Below are 12,588 nucleotides of genomic sequence, written 5' to 3'. Positions count from 1 at the left end.
TTTTATTTTTATAACATGAAGCGCACTCCGCAGATCGGCGATGATAAGCAGCCGCCCCGCCCGCAGCGCCCACGCTCCTATGCCAGTCGAGCGAGGCCACCTGCGGATGCTGAGGCAGCCGCCGCCACAGCCGGACCATCATTCCAAGTGCGCGACACAACGCACAGCTCGCCCGCAGCGAAGCAGCAAGCTGCGTCAAGCTTGTACAGCTTTGCGGAGCCAGCTTCGCAGCAGACGAGCCGCAGCCGATCCCTAGAAGTCCCCAGGGACCGTCATCCGTCGCATCAAAAACGTGACCTAACTCCAGCGGCTAGGATTAAGAAAACGGTACGCATAGCCCTCCCTCACCGCACCCCGCAAGTTTCCGTCGCTACGTCGGCCGTGACGTCATCAAACGGAGCGGCGATATCGCGGCGTGCCACCGACGTTACGCCGGCCGAGACCGCATTCCTGAGCGTTGAGTCATCGCCTCGCGCCACCGATAGCGTCATACAATCCGACCCGCCCGCCCCGCGGGCCCCGCAACAAATTGTGTCTACTGTGACGTCATTTGTACATTCCGAGACATCGCCGCATGTCACCGAGACGCGGGCCGTGTGCCAACGCCGCGCGTCCGTAACAAATAGTGAGTGTTCTGGTATTGACGAACTGTTGCGAATGCTCGATCGCGACCCGGGTACTAGTGCCACGTCTTCGCCGCGGACGGCATTCGAGTCAGACTTGATCTTTTTGGCTCAGTCAGCCGCATGCTCGTTCGCGTCGCGCGGGATGCTGCGCGCTATGGCCCGGTACGCGAAATCGCGTGAAGAAGCGCTACGCAACAGCGGCATATTAGAGTCGCCGCTCACCGAAGCCGAGCAGCGGGAGTTGGCGCTGATCCGCGACGAGTGTCGCTTCCCAGCGCGCACCCCTGCCACCCCTGTACGCCGCCCGTTTTCAGCCGTTGACCCCGGCTCGGAAGGTGAGTCTGTGGCAAAGCGCCCATGTGCTGTGGCACCCACAGCAGCTACTCCAGGTTCCACTGGGGACCCTCGGCTGGCGCCAGGTCGCCGCCTTGACCTGGGACCTCCAGTCCAGCCGCCACCTTTAACTGTTCCGCCACCCGCCGCCCCTTTGGCTGGCAGGGCGGGGAACGCCAACGCACCCCCTGGTGCCACCGGTGCCTCACCTGGACCTGCTGCTCCCGTTGCTCCTGCTGACGACGACGCCGCCCCTGCGCTGGTGGCGCCCTCCTCATACGCAGCGATGGTGACCGCACCTACGGTCCACGCACAGCCCCCCAGGGCCCCTGTGGCCCCGAAGAAGCCATCATATCCGCCCATTGTGATCGAGTTCCTCCCCAATTATGTACATCATTTGGGGAGGATCAGCCAACTGCTTGGACGTTCCGCCAACACCAGGGCATACGGTAAGGGCTACCGTATATCTCCCGAAACAGCTGACGAGTACCGGGTGGTCCAGCGCTACCTCACAGACCTGGAGAAGGAGGACCGCCGGGTCTCTTGGTTCTCATACTCTCTTCCAGCGGAGCAGGACCTCAAGGTGGCGATCCGGGGAATACCAGTCACCACCGACCCCGAGGAACTGGCCCAGGCGCTACGAGCCCTTGGATACGAGCCTGAGTACATACGCCCAATTCGTGCCAGAAAAGGTCGACCAGGGTGCATTTTTCTCGCCGTCCTGCGGCGAACACCTGACATCACCCCTGCCATTTACAGTATAACCGAGCTGCTTTACATGACAGGGGTAACGATTGAAGCCTGGCGCGGGAAGCAGGGCCCTGCACAGTGTCATCGTTGCCAATCGTTTAGGCACTCTTCGGTTAATTGTCATCGACGAATGGCGTGCGTTCGTTGCGCAGGGGAGCATCGCGCGGCGGACTGCACGAGACCGAGGGACGTGCCGGCGACTTGCGCCAACTGCGGGGGCCCACACCCCGCCTGCCATTCGTCGTGCCCGGTCCGCAAGGAGGAGGAACAAAACCGGCGCGCGGGCACATTTGCCCGAACTGCGCCCTCTCGCCCCTTGCGCCAACGCCACGAGCAACCACAAAAAGAAACTTCTCAGCAGACCACGAGTGCGACATCAGCGGCCGCTCCTTCGACGTCTGGCGTCGCCCCTACAGGCGAAGCGGACGACTTCATCACCGTGCGGCACCGCACAAGACGTGGTGGCCGCAGACGAGGTCGTGCTCCACCCTCGCTTGCCGCTCAGGAGGCAAGCCGCGCTGCCGCGCTCCATGCAGTCACCACCGACGTCGCCAACCGCGCCGCCACCGCAGCTACTACACCTACACCAGCTCATGAACGCGCTGCCACTGCACCACCTCGCACAGCACCATCTTCGCGCTCGCGCACCAGGTCCCGCGCGCGCCGGCCACAAATGGAGGAGGCGCTGTCGGCGATCGCCAATATTCTCCAGGCTGTACAAGCCGGGGACAACCCAGCCGCGCTCTTCAGAAGAGCGGCATCGGCCTTCAAGGGCCCAACCCGAGGCCGCAGTCGACGATAATGGGGGGCCTCCGGCTCCTACACTGGAATGCGCGTGGCCTCGCGGGTAAGGTCACATATCTAAAACATGTACTCAGCTCACAGGACATCGACATCGCCCTGGTCAGCGAGACGCACCTAGCCGCCACAGCTAGACTCCGCATGCCGGGTTACGAAGTCTACCGCCAGCACCGTGTCGACGCCCGTGGTTACGCCTACCGTGGTTTGGCGGTCATGGTGAGACGCCGGATACCACACAGATTGCTGCCAGATGTGGTGGTAACCGAATGCGATGCCCTCGGCGTGGAGCTACAACTCGCAGGTCGCCCCACTGGATTCTTCGCGGTCTACGCGCCACCCAACAATCGGTATACCACAACAGATCTCCAAGAGCTCCTCGCTGCCGCCCATCCCTGCGTCATAGCTGGGGATTGGAACGCGAAGCACCCGGCGTGGAACTCGAGAACTTCAAACCCGAGGGGTAGGCGCCTGCTGCACGACGCCGAGACGCTGGACTTTTCAGTGTCCGGCCCAGACGTGCCGACACACTACCCCGATCAAGCCAGCCACAGAGAGGACACCATTGACATCGTGGTCCACCAGGGACTGACGTGCCAGATGACGCAGGATGTGATCGTCGACGAGTTCCGGTCCGATCACCTTCCCGTGGTTGTCACTCTGGTGAACTCCTCACCGAACATGATACTTCATACACCGCTTCGCCGGAAGTGCATTGACTGGAGGGTCTTCGAGCGAGCCCTAAATGACGAACCCCAGCCGCGCCCACCCGTCACCCCAGCGGCTATTAACGAACTTGCTGCATCCTTTACCACACTGTTACAGAGTGCATTGGACGCAGCTACCACCGAGCGTCCTCTACCAGCCACGTACAAACAGTTGCCGCCCCGTTTGCTGGCGCTCATCCGCCGCAAACGCGCCCTACGTCGACGCTGGCAACAGACCCGCTGTCCGCGCATGCGTGCAGAACTGCACGCCTTCGCCGATCGGGTCAAGGCTGCTCTCAACGACCACGCCTCCGAGTCGTGGGACCGCGGCCTTGATGAGGCCAGCACGGATTGGGTACGGCTGCACCGCCTTTGCAGGCGTCTCAATGGCACAGCCGACCCCATCCGCCCCTTGCGACACCCGGACGGCACACTGCGCTACGACGCCGAGGGCCGCGCCGAGCTGTTCGCGGACCACCTTCAACACCAGTTCTCCCCTAACCCTGCGGAGGACCCAGCCCGTGCGCTAGAGGTCGAGACCGCCGTCGCCGAGCAGCTGGGCGCCCCTCCACCGGCAGACGAAGAGGTGCTGTTCTTCTCGCCGAGCGCCGTCAAGAAACAAGCAGCGCGGCTCAAGCTCAGGAAGGCCCCCGGCTCAGACGGTATCACAAACGCAGCACTGCGTCACCTGCCCCACCGTGCGGTGGTGACGCTTATGCGTCTCTTCAATGCGATCCTCCGGACCGCACACTTCCCCGAAGCCTGGAAGGAGGCAAAAGTTATCATGTTGCCCAAAAAGGGCAAAAGCGTCTTCGACCCGGCGAGTTATCGCCCTATCTCATTACTCGCCACGCAATCCAAGCTGTTCGAGGCCATGTTGCTGCCGACAATCAGGCGACACTTTACTCCGAGGCCCGAACAGTTTGGATTCCGAAGTGAACATTCCACCACCCTCCAGCTGTCGAGAGTACTGCACGACATCACCGCCGCTCTTAACAAGAAAGAGGCGGCGGCTGCAGTATTTCTCGACATGGAGAAAGCCTTTGACCGGGTCTGGCACGCGGGACTTGTGCACAGGCTCCTCGCTTCCGACATCCCGCGGCGCGTGGTGGCTATCATCCGCTCCTTCCTTCTCGACCGGCGGTTCCACGTCTCCGTCGAGGGGGTGAAGTCGAGCTGCCGGCCGATCACCGCGGGGGTCCCGCAGGGCAGCTGCTTGTCACCGAGCCTGTACTCTATTTATACCGATGATGTTCCAGTCGCTGCGGGGTGTGCGGTGTCATTGTTTGCGGACGACACCGCCTACATCGCAACGGCATTCAACGCGCGCTACGCAGGCGTCAAGCTGCAGAGGTCGCTGGATGCCCTTCCCGCCTGGTTGGCTGAGCGGCGCCTGACCGCAAATGCCGCCAAGACCCAGGCCATAGTCTTTGGCCGGCGACATCTCCCGCCACCGCTCCAGCTACAAGGGGTCGAGATCCAGTGGCGCCCCAAAGCAACCTACCTAGGCGTCACATTGGACCGAGGCCTCACAATGCGCCACCACATCGCTGCAGCCACGGGCCGCGCAAAGGCGGTTGCCGTGAAACTACGCCCTGTGCTGCAGTCATCGCTGCCTATAAAGCGCAAACTGGCGCTCTACAAGCAATACCTCAGACCGCACCTTACGTACGCGGCGCCCGCGTGGTATGCGCTTGCGGCCGAGACGCACCGACGTCGGTTGCGGGCCGTGCAGAGTACCACACTGCGGCGTATAGTCGACGCGCCGCGCTACGTAAGGAATTCCACCATTCAACGTGACCTCAAACAGGAGAGCCTGGATGACTTTATCAGCGCGCTGGCGAGACGCATGTTCGAGCGTGCGGACGCCTCCGGCTTCCAGCACCTCCAGAATCTCGCCCCGCTCCACACCAGGCCTCCCGACCACCGCCGATCCTTCCCGCGCGAGCTAGTGCGCGAGGAGGACTCCGATACCTAAAGAAGTACCTACGCATTCTCCACCCCCGCTGACTTACAACAACATTGCAGCCAAGACGCTACATAGCACCTAAAAGACCCAGGGCCGCTCCAGGCCCGCCACAACGACCACCCCGCCCTTGAGCGGGGCGCGAAACTGATACCCCCCGCAAGCCCACGGGCGTAACGGGGCTCCCGGCGCCACCCACGGGTGCAGCGCGGAAGACAGCAATTGGGTGCCAATGATAAATTCTTGCTGAAAAGAGCGCGAAAAAAGTAAACAAGTTATTGTAAGTACAACTGTAACAGTTTGATTTGTATTTTAGTTAATTAAATAAACGTTAAATATGAAATTTTAACAACGTACCCTAAATTAGCGAAATAAGATCATTTAAATAATTTAAACTTAAATTGTCAACCGTGGCTAGAGAGAGACAGCCAAATCAAGTTGACAGATTAACTCTTTTATAGATTAAAGCGTTGTGTCATTAACGCCATCTGTTGTCGTGAGTTGTAAGTTTCTTCAAAGGTTTATTATTTAGTCAATATTATTCAGTTTTCGCTACTATACATGCGTATACAAAAAAATAATTTGTACCGGAACATTGCAAATTATAAAGTAGTTCGATAGTTCATAAAACTATTAAAGAGATCCTATCAATTATCATTCAAGAAAAGCCTTTTGTACCTTTGTATATTTAAATATTTACCTTTACAAATCATAGATAAAATCATTGCATAACATTCGTCGTACCTCGTCCTACGTCGTCGACTTTTTGGGTCTAAGAAATGTCGATTTCCTCACGATGTTTCCTTCACCGTTCGAGAAAATGTTAAATGCGCACATAGAAAGAAAGTCCATTGGTGCACAGCCGGGGATCGAACCTACGACCTCAGGTATGAGAGTCGCCCGCTGAACCCACTAGTCCAACACTGCTCGGTATTGCATAACATTAGCGTTGAAAATTTTAAACCGGTACAGTTAAGAAACCTAAAGAATTTTAACTATCGAATAAATCGTTATTCAAATTAGGGTTTCTTCTTCTAATCGATTATAGAAGACCTGAAATGATAAATAAATTATGGTTTTAGAACAAATAAGATTATGTTTAATTGACGATTGAAAAGGGTGGCGGAGAGTTTATTGCCAGTTCTTCTCTTCTGTTCTACGCTCTTGATTTGAGAACTGGCAGTAAATGTAAAATTTGAAGCATTCAATGTGTATTTTTTTTTGACGTACATAAGTGTACATTTGTACATTGTGCTACCTACATGAATGAATGATTTTTGATTTGTTTTGATTGGTTAATTATTAGGCAGATACTGTGGAGAATGGAGATGTAGCAGGAGTCCACATTATTAAATGCAGTTTTGTTCCTTATTTAAAAGTATTACATAATTAAAATATTATATTTATTAAAATTACATACAAAGCTGATATAAGTATAATTTCTCGTGTCACGAAAACAATAGTCTACTTTTGAGTACACTTTTAAAGGAATACTGTATAGGCATTGCTTCACTAATTTTATTATTAGTACGTGAATACGATTATATCAGTTAAACTTACGAAAGCAGATTTTCCCTTTTCAAATACAAGTTGTTCATAATTAAATTCGACGGTTTTTTACGATATACCGTTTCGGCTTTGAATCTTACTCTTCTGCGTGACTTCCGTCACACCCAACCTGTCAAAAGCTATATATTGGACATATGGAAGTGATACTCAGCGCTGTCATGTCTCCAAAAACCATGGAGTGGACATAATAATTTTTTAACGAAAACTCGATTTTACCTATTATTTCTGCTTGGTCCTGATAACATCCTGTCCTTACTAAAATGAAGTCTCTCGGCCGCAAATGTTCGTTTAAACGCGATAAACATAAAGGATTTGTACGGCACCAACAGGTAGAGTGATTGCTAAGAAAGGTTTATTATCATAGCAGTATAACTTATCTTATCTCCCATCTTGCTTAAGTACAAACAATAGAGCTGTGGACACTATATATATATAGTGTATATAAAGCAAAATAGCTTTTTTTGAAGTCGGTTAAAGGCGTGCGTGACTGAACTACGATGGCTCATAACCAACAAATTGACACGATCATGTAAATAAATAAAACATTAATCGTTTTTAACTTAATAGAAAATAGATGCTACATGCCACATTAAAATTATGAATATTCATGTATCTGAAAAGCAGACTAAAAATATTTGTTATTAACATTTAGGAAATAAATGTTACTCGGGTATATAGTGATCTAATTGTGTGATTATTTTTACAAACTTTTGTATATACAATACAAATCTTTACCTATTATAAATCCGATATAAGATGTATTAGGTAACACATGTGGTCTCTATTACTTTTATAAATAGTTCATTGCCAGTTCGTTTCGTCCGACATACGCAATTTGAGGTAGTAGAAGAAGAAACATTTTATTTTACATGCGGTATTCTTTATATAACTTCGATAATAACTTAAAAAAAACAATCGTCATTGTCACGTGTGCTGACACTGGTTACTTCAATAGCGATTCGAGTATACCTTTATATAATTAATTATATATAATACATGACGTAGATTCATTTGACAATTGACTAGGTTTTCGTTCGTTCGCCAATTCTGTTATATAAAACACTAGTGACCCGCCCCAGCTTCGCACGGGTGCAATGCTGATGAAAAGCAGGTTTTTATTATGTATTGTTATTTCCGTCGCTGGAAAGCTCCGATAATATACGCATTCGATCGCTGCTAAATAAGCTGTAATGGGCTGTATAGATATTTCTTAAATGAACAATGTATTCAAGGTATTTAATTGGTTAAGGATTAATGCTGTATTGGTTAAAATCGCTTCGAAAATTAGCCATTATTTGTCGTAAAAAGTAAATGACAAAAAAAAAGTTATTGTGGGTTATCCATAAGAGATAGACATATATAATTACGGACTTTTCTGTAGACCTTTTCAATGTGTACAATACTTGGTACATTATTATGTCCATCGACTTCTGTCACAAATATTATAATTGAAATCTTTCTTTAAAAATCACTGTAGAAATGTCTTATATTGTATATATTTCAACTCATGATGATACTTGCTACAAAGTATGCGAGACGTTGGTTTTGCATTGCACTTTGATTCAGTCAAGTAATCCAGTAAAACTGTACGTGCTTTAACATGCCTAATTAAAAAATACTGTTATAACTGTATTATTAATATAATAGAAATCAGAATTAAATATCACGAATCTATAATTCCGAAATCCATTAATTTCAAGCAAATTCATTTATCCATTCAACTTTAAAAATTTATAAAATCTATTCACAAATAATAATTTCAAAATATACAGCACGATAAAAAAACCATTAATGCTAAAAAGATGGAGATAGGCTTCAGAAGTGACCTTTTATTTTTATTCTACGAAGAGTTGGTCTAGTTTTTTAATGTGATTCCCAAACCAGTTAAAATAATTCTCCTTAGGGCGTAAACCAGCTAAGCATTACACAATATATTTAAATCGTTATAATATTAAGTAGAAATTAAATAGAAAATCAGGCACTAGTAATTACGTATTTGCCTTTAGACTTGTAGTTTTTATAGTCAAATAGCTATTTCGGGTTTTCTTCTATGATTTTATGATCATCGCAAGAGGTACAGAAAAGTGGAGCAAAAAACTGCTTAACTGGTGCCCAAGCAGCAAACGCAAAAGAGGGAGACAACTGAGAAGGTGGATTGACCACATTAAAGAAACGGCGGGTGGTACATGGCAGAGAGTGGCACAGTGCAGAGAGGAATGGCGGGATTTGGAGGAGGCCTTTGCCAAAATAGGGCACACAGATGCACCAGAATTGGATTAAAATGGAAATTTGTTTAAATGTATATAAAATATATGATGTAAAATGTATCTGAATAAAGGCTATTATTATTATTAGTTATTTCGGGAAGTCTGTAACTGTTAATGTTATCTTTAAAAATCTACATTTACTTAATGAGACACGTGCTTGACGTGTTTCTTATTAGGTTTTTATTGTAAATAAATAATCTACATTTACATAAAATATTAAACTCGTTTACGCTATTCGCTTGAGCATTAATTATACTTAGAGAATAGTTTTTTGCTACAGCTTGGTTAAGATTGCGCAACTTTTATCAATAGGAATCTTCCGGAAAAAGTCTAAAACCTAGCCACAGTTAATTTTTCATACAAATCAGTTCATACAATTTAGATTAAATGTGTATATTAACATTTATTTACTTACATTAAGATTCGTGAAATCGGTGTTTATAACACAAATATAACAATTAACGTAATTAAAAAATCACTACTAATCACTAAATGACAACTGCACAAATTATTCTGCTAAAATAAATTATTTTAATTCAAAAATAATTAATTTTATAGTTCCTGTCACGTGTGTGACTGACGCGCTCAGTCCGCGAGTTGCAACGCCCGACTGACTTAAATGGAAAGTGAATTATTCGATTCCTTAAAAAAAACAGCTTTCTTTCATAATATCACAAATTATCAGTTGTTAAATTTTTCCGGTACTAAAAACTTAGAGTTAAATGCGTGTGTTACAGTTTAATAATTTAAGGGCCGAATAAAACGAATTTCACAACAAATATAATGTTTGGAGGTTTTGTAACATTGTGGTCGGACAGGTAATTGCCTAGGTCGATTAATGACCTTATCTATTACCGCCATCGTCTGCATACCAAATTTTGAGGGTTATAAGCTAAAAATATCACAGGTTATAACCGATTTATGTAATAAAAGAGTCAAAATGGATCACAAATAAGGACTCAACTGTAACAGATGAGCTCAGTCTTAAAAATTTATTTAATAATCTTCTTTTTGATCATTTTTCTTCTGCCTCGTTATGTTTCTACTTATATATATTAGTTGTAACTCAATTAACCTTTGAACAAGCTTTTACATGTTTGTTTTTTACATATTAGTATATTTTTTTTATATTTTTTATAATAATAGTGTTTTTGTCATTTTTTTGTGTGTGTGTGTGTGTGTGTAATGTGTAGGTGTTTCTTTCTTTGTTCTATATTAGGGTTGCCTGTCCAAATCGCTTGTTAGCGATAAGCCCGACCGTTGCCTCATAACTTATGTAACCTGCTTATTTTATTTTAATTTTTTTTATATGTATAATTATGTATATTATGGTAACGAAGTGTTAATAAATACATAAATAAACTGATCGATAAATGAGATTATTTGTTTATTTATTAACACTTCCTTGCAGACAGAATTATGTTATGTTGCAACTGCTGTTGGTATACAATTTACATAATAAAATGAAAAGGTGGGTCTTATTGCTTTCGATCGAACTCTTCCAGAAAACTACTATTAGCGGCATTAGATGTCTCTGAGTTTTGTGCTTTTTTTTATTACACGAGGCAGACGGGCAAGAGGCTTACCGACGCTAAGTGACACCGCCGCCCATGGACACTCGCACTGTCAGAAGGCCAGCAAGCACGCTGCCGGCCTTTTAAGAATTGGTACGCTCTTAACTTGAAAGACTCCTACGCTCTTTACCGAATTGGTTCGGATACTTCAGTGGGCAGTTGGCACATTCCAGTACCATTAGTTGTGGAACGACGGACGTCAAGGTAATACGGATGGTATATTGTATTCTGCCTTGACGTCCGATGATGAAACTCAGCTGTAGGTTCAAACAACTCCTTTGAGCACCCTCCATAGTAAATGCGGTAGAAGATGCAGAGAGATCACACATCTCTACGCAACGCCAATCAAGCTGCTCGGAAAGGGACTGATCGTCGACGATTCGAATCGCTCTTCGTTGAATCCGGTCGATGTTTTAATAGTATTACTGTATAGGTATATAGTGTATTGCGCATTTGAATTTACGTTTTCCTTTAATAACCTTTTACAAGATTTTATCTTGTTAAGTTCATACACTATTGTTATATATAGTGTATAATCAATAAATAATTGTCTAGTGCAGTGATTCTCAACATTTTTTTTTGTTACGGTACATATTAAACGATTTAAAATTTGGCGGCACATAAAGATAAAAACTATTTACTTACTGCAACACACTCCATAAATAGTTTATGACAAAAATTTTAAATATACAGAGTAAACTAATATTTGCTTCAATAATAATAATTAAAAGTTTATTACGGGATTAATTACATGCTAATAATTAAAATATTTTTTTAATTGATATAATTTAATAATATTAACATCATTATATGTTCGCAAAATTTGTCGGCACACTTTTAAAATCTGGCGGCACACAAAAGTGCCGCGGAACATAGGTTGAGAATCACTGGTCTAGAGTTAACTCATCTGACTAAGTAACCACTAAATGTAAGATAAACCTACAAATTTATAAAGCGATTTATCAGTTTCTGTCCGACTCTCATTCCTAAGGGTCGTAGGTTCACTCCCGGGTATCAAATAATGGAGTTTCTGTCTATCAGCACATCTGACACTTGTGTCGACGACGACATACGTCATAATAAAAATGCTATATAAGAATCGCATGCAATCCGAAGCCAACTGGATTAATATTATTGGTATATAATGATAGCCTATATAATTAAATATTAGATTTTAAGGTTCAAGGCCCATTTCAGGTTTTCTTTCTTGTTTGATTCTTTCACCCAACAAACTATGATTCGTACTTGCTAAAGATATGTGGAAATAATATATAATCTTTAAGGACATTTAACTGGTATTAGCTGAGAGAAAATACGTTCAGATCGTAATAATATCCTAATTCACGTATGTTCCACACGGAATACATAATTCCCATGAATAATTTTCTTCTGTACTAGAAGTATGATTAATGAATTATATATATTACTATTCAATACATTCTGTAAGAAGGAAAAAGTTTGAAATTAAACTCATAATGTTATTTAATACTATTTATTTATTTACAGTAAATGCCAACACAAAAATACATACTAACTTATACCAACATCCTGATTTAAGAGGCAAAACATATATATTTGTAGAAAAGAGTCTTATTTTTACAGGTATTAACACATTTTTATATATTAAAATAACTTCACAACATTAGTGTATTTAATAAATTTGAAAGGGCTTTAAAATCATATATTGTGGGCCTAGAAGACACTTTTAAAACTGCGGCATAATAATAAGCATCTCATACAGTAAATATTGTCCTTAAAAAAAGTTCGTTAAACATAACAATGCACCTCGTTAATATTTGACCATGATTAAAATAAACTGGGTAAACAAGTTTAAAAAGTGAAAGTAACTAATTTACCGATACAGAGGCTAAAAATAATATGTCCTACATTTAATACATATGAAAGGCATTAACGTCGGAAAATCTTTTCGATTTTACATATTACGATAATCAATAATAATAAATTGCATGTTTTTTCGGACCTTTCATCAAAGGCAAT

At 44.9% G+C, this 12,588-nt stretch overlaps 1 protein-coding gene across 2 annotated transcripts in view; it reads right to left on the bottom strand.

The window, feature by feature from the left end:
* Window positions 1-9,621, bottom strand: part of LOC110993133 (protein scarlet) — a 58,985-nt gene extending 49,364 nt beyond the window's left edge. For both annotated transcript variants that reach the window (XM_045632502.1, XM_045632501.1), the window contains exon 1: window positions 9,432-9,621. The gene's annotated coding sequence lies outside the window, so the exon portion shown is untranslated. The remainder of the gene's footprint in view (window positions 1-9,431) is intronic.
* Between the last annotated feature and the right edge of the window lie 2,967 nt (window positions 9,622-12,588).

This window comes from Pieris rapae, chromosome 20, assembly GCF_905147795.1.
Source record: "Pieris rapae chromosome 20, ilPieRapa1.1, whole genome shotgun sequence".
Taxonomy (NCBI): Eukaryota; Metazoa; Arthropoda; class Insecta; order Lepidoptera; family Pieridae; genus Pieris; species Pieris rapae.
The sequence above is the reverse complement of the archived record's forward strand: the minus strand, read 5'-3'. Positions and strand labels throughout refer to the sequence as shown.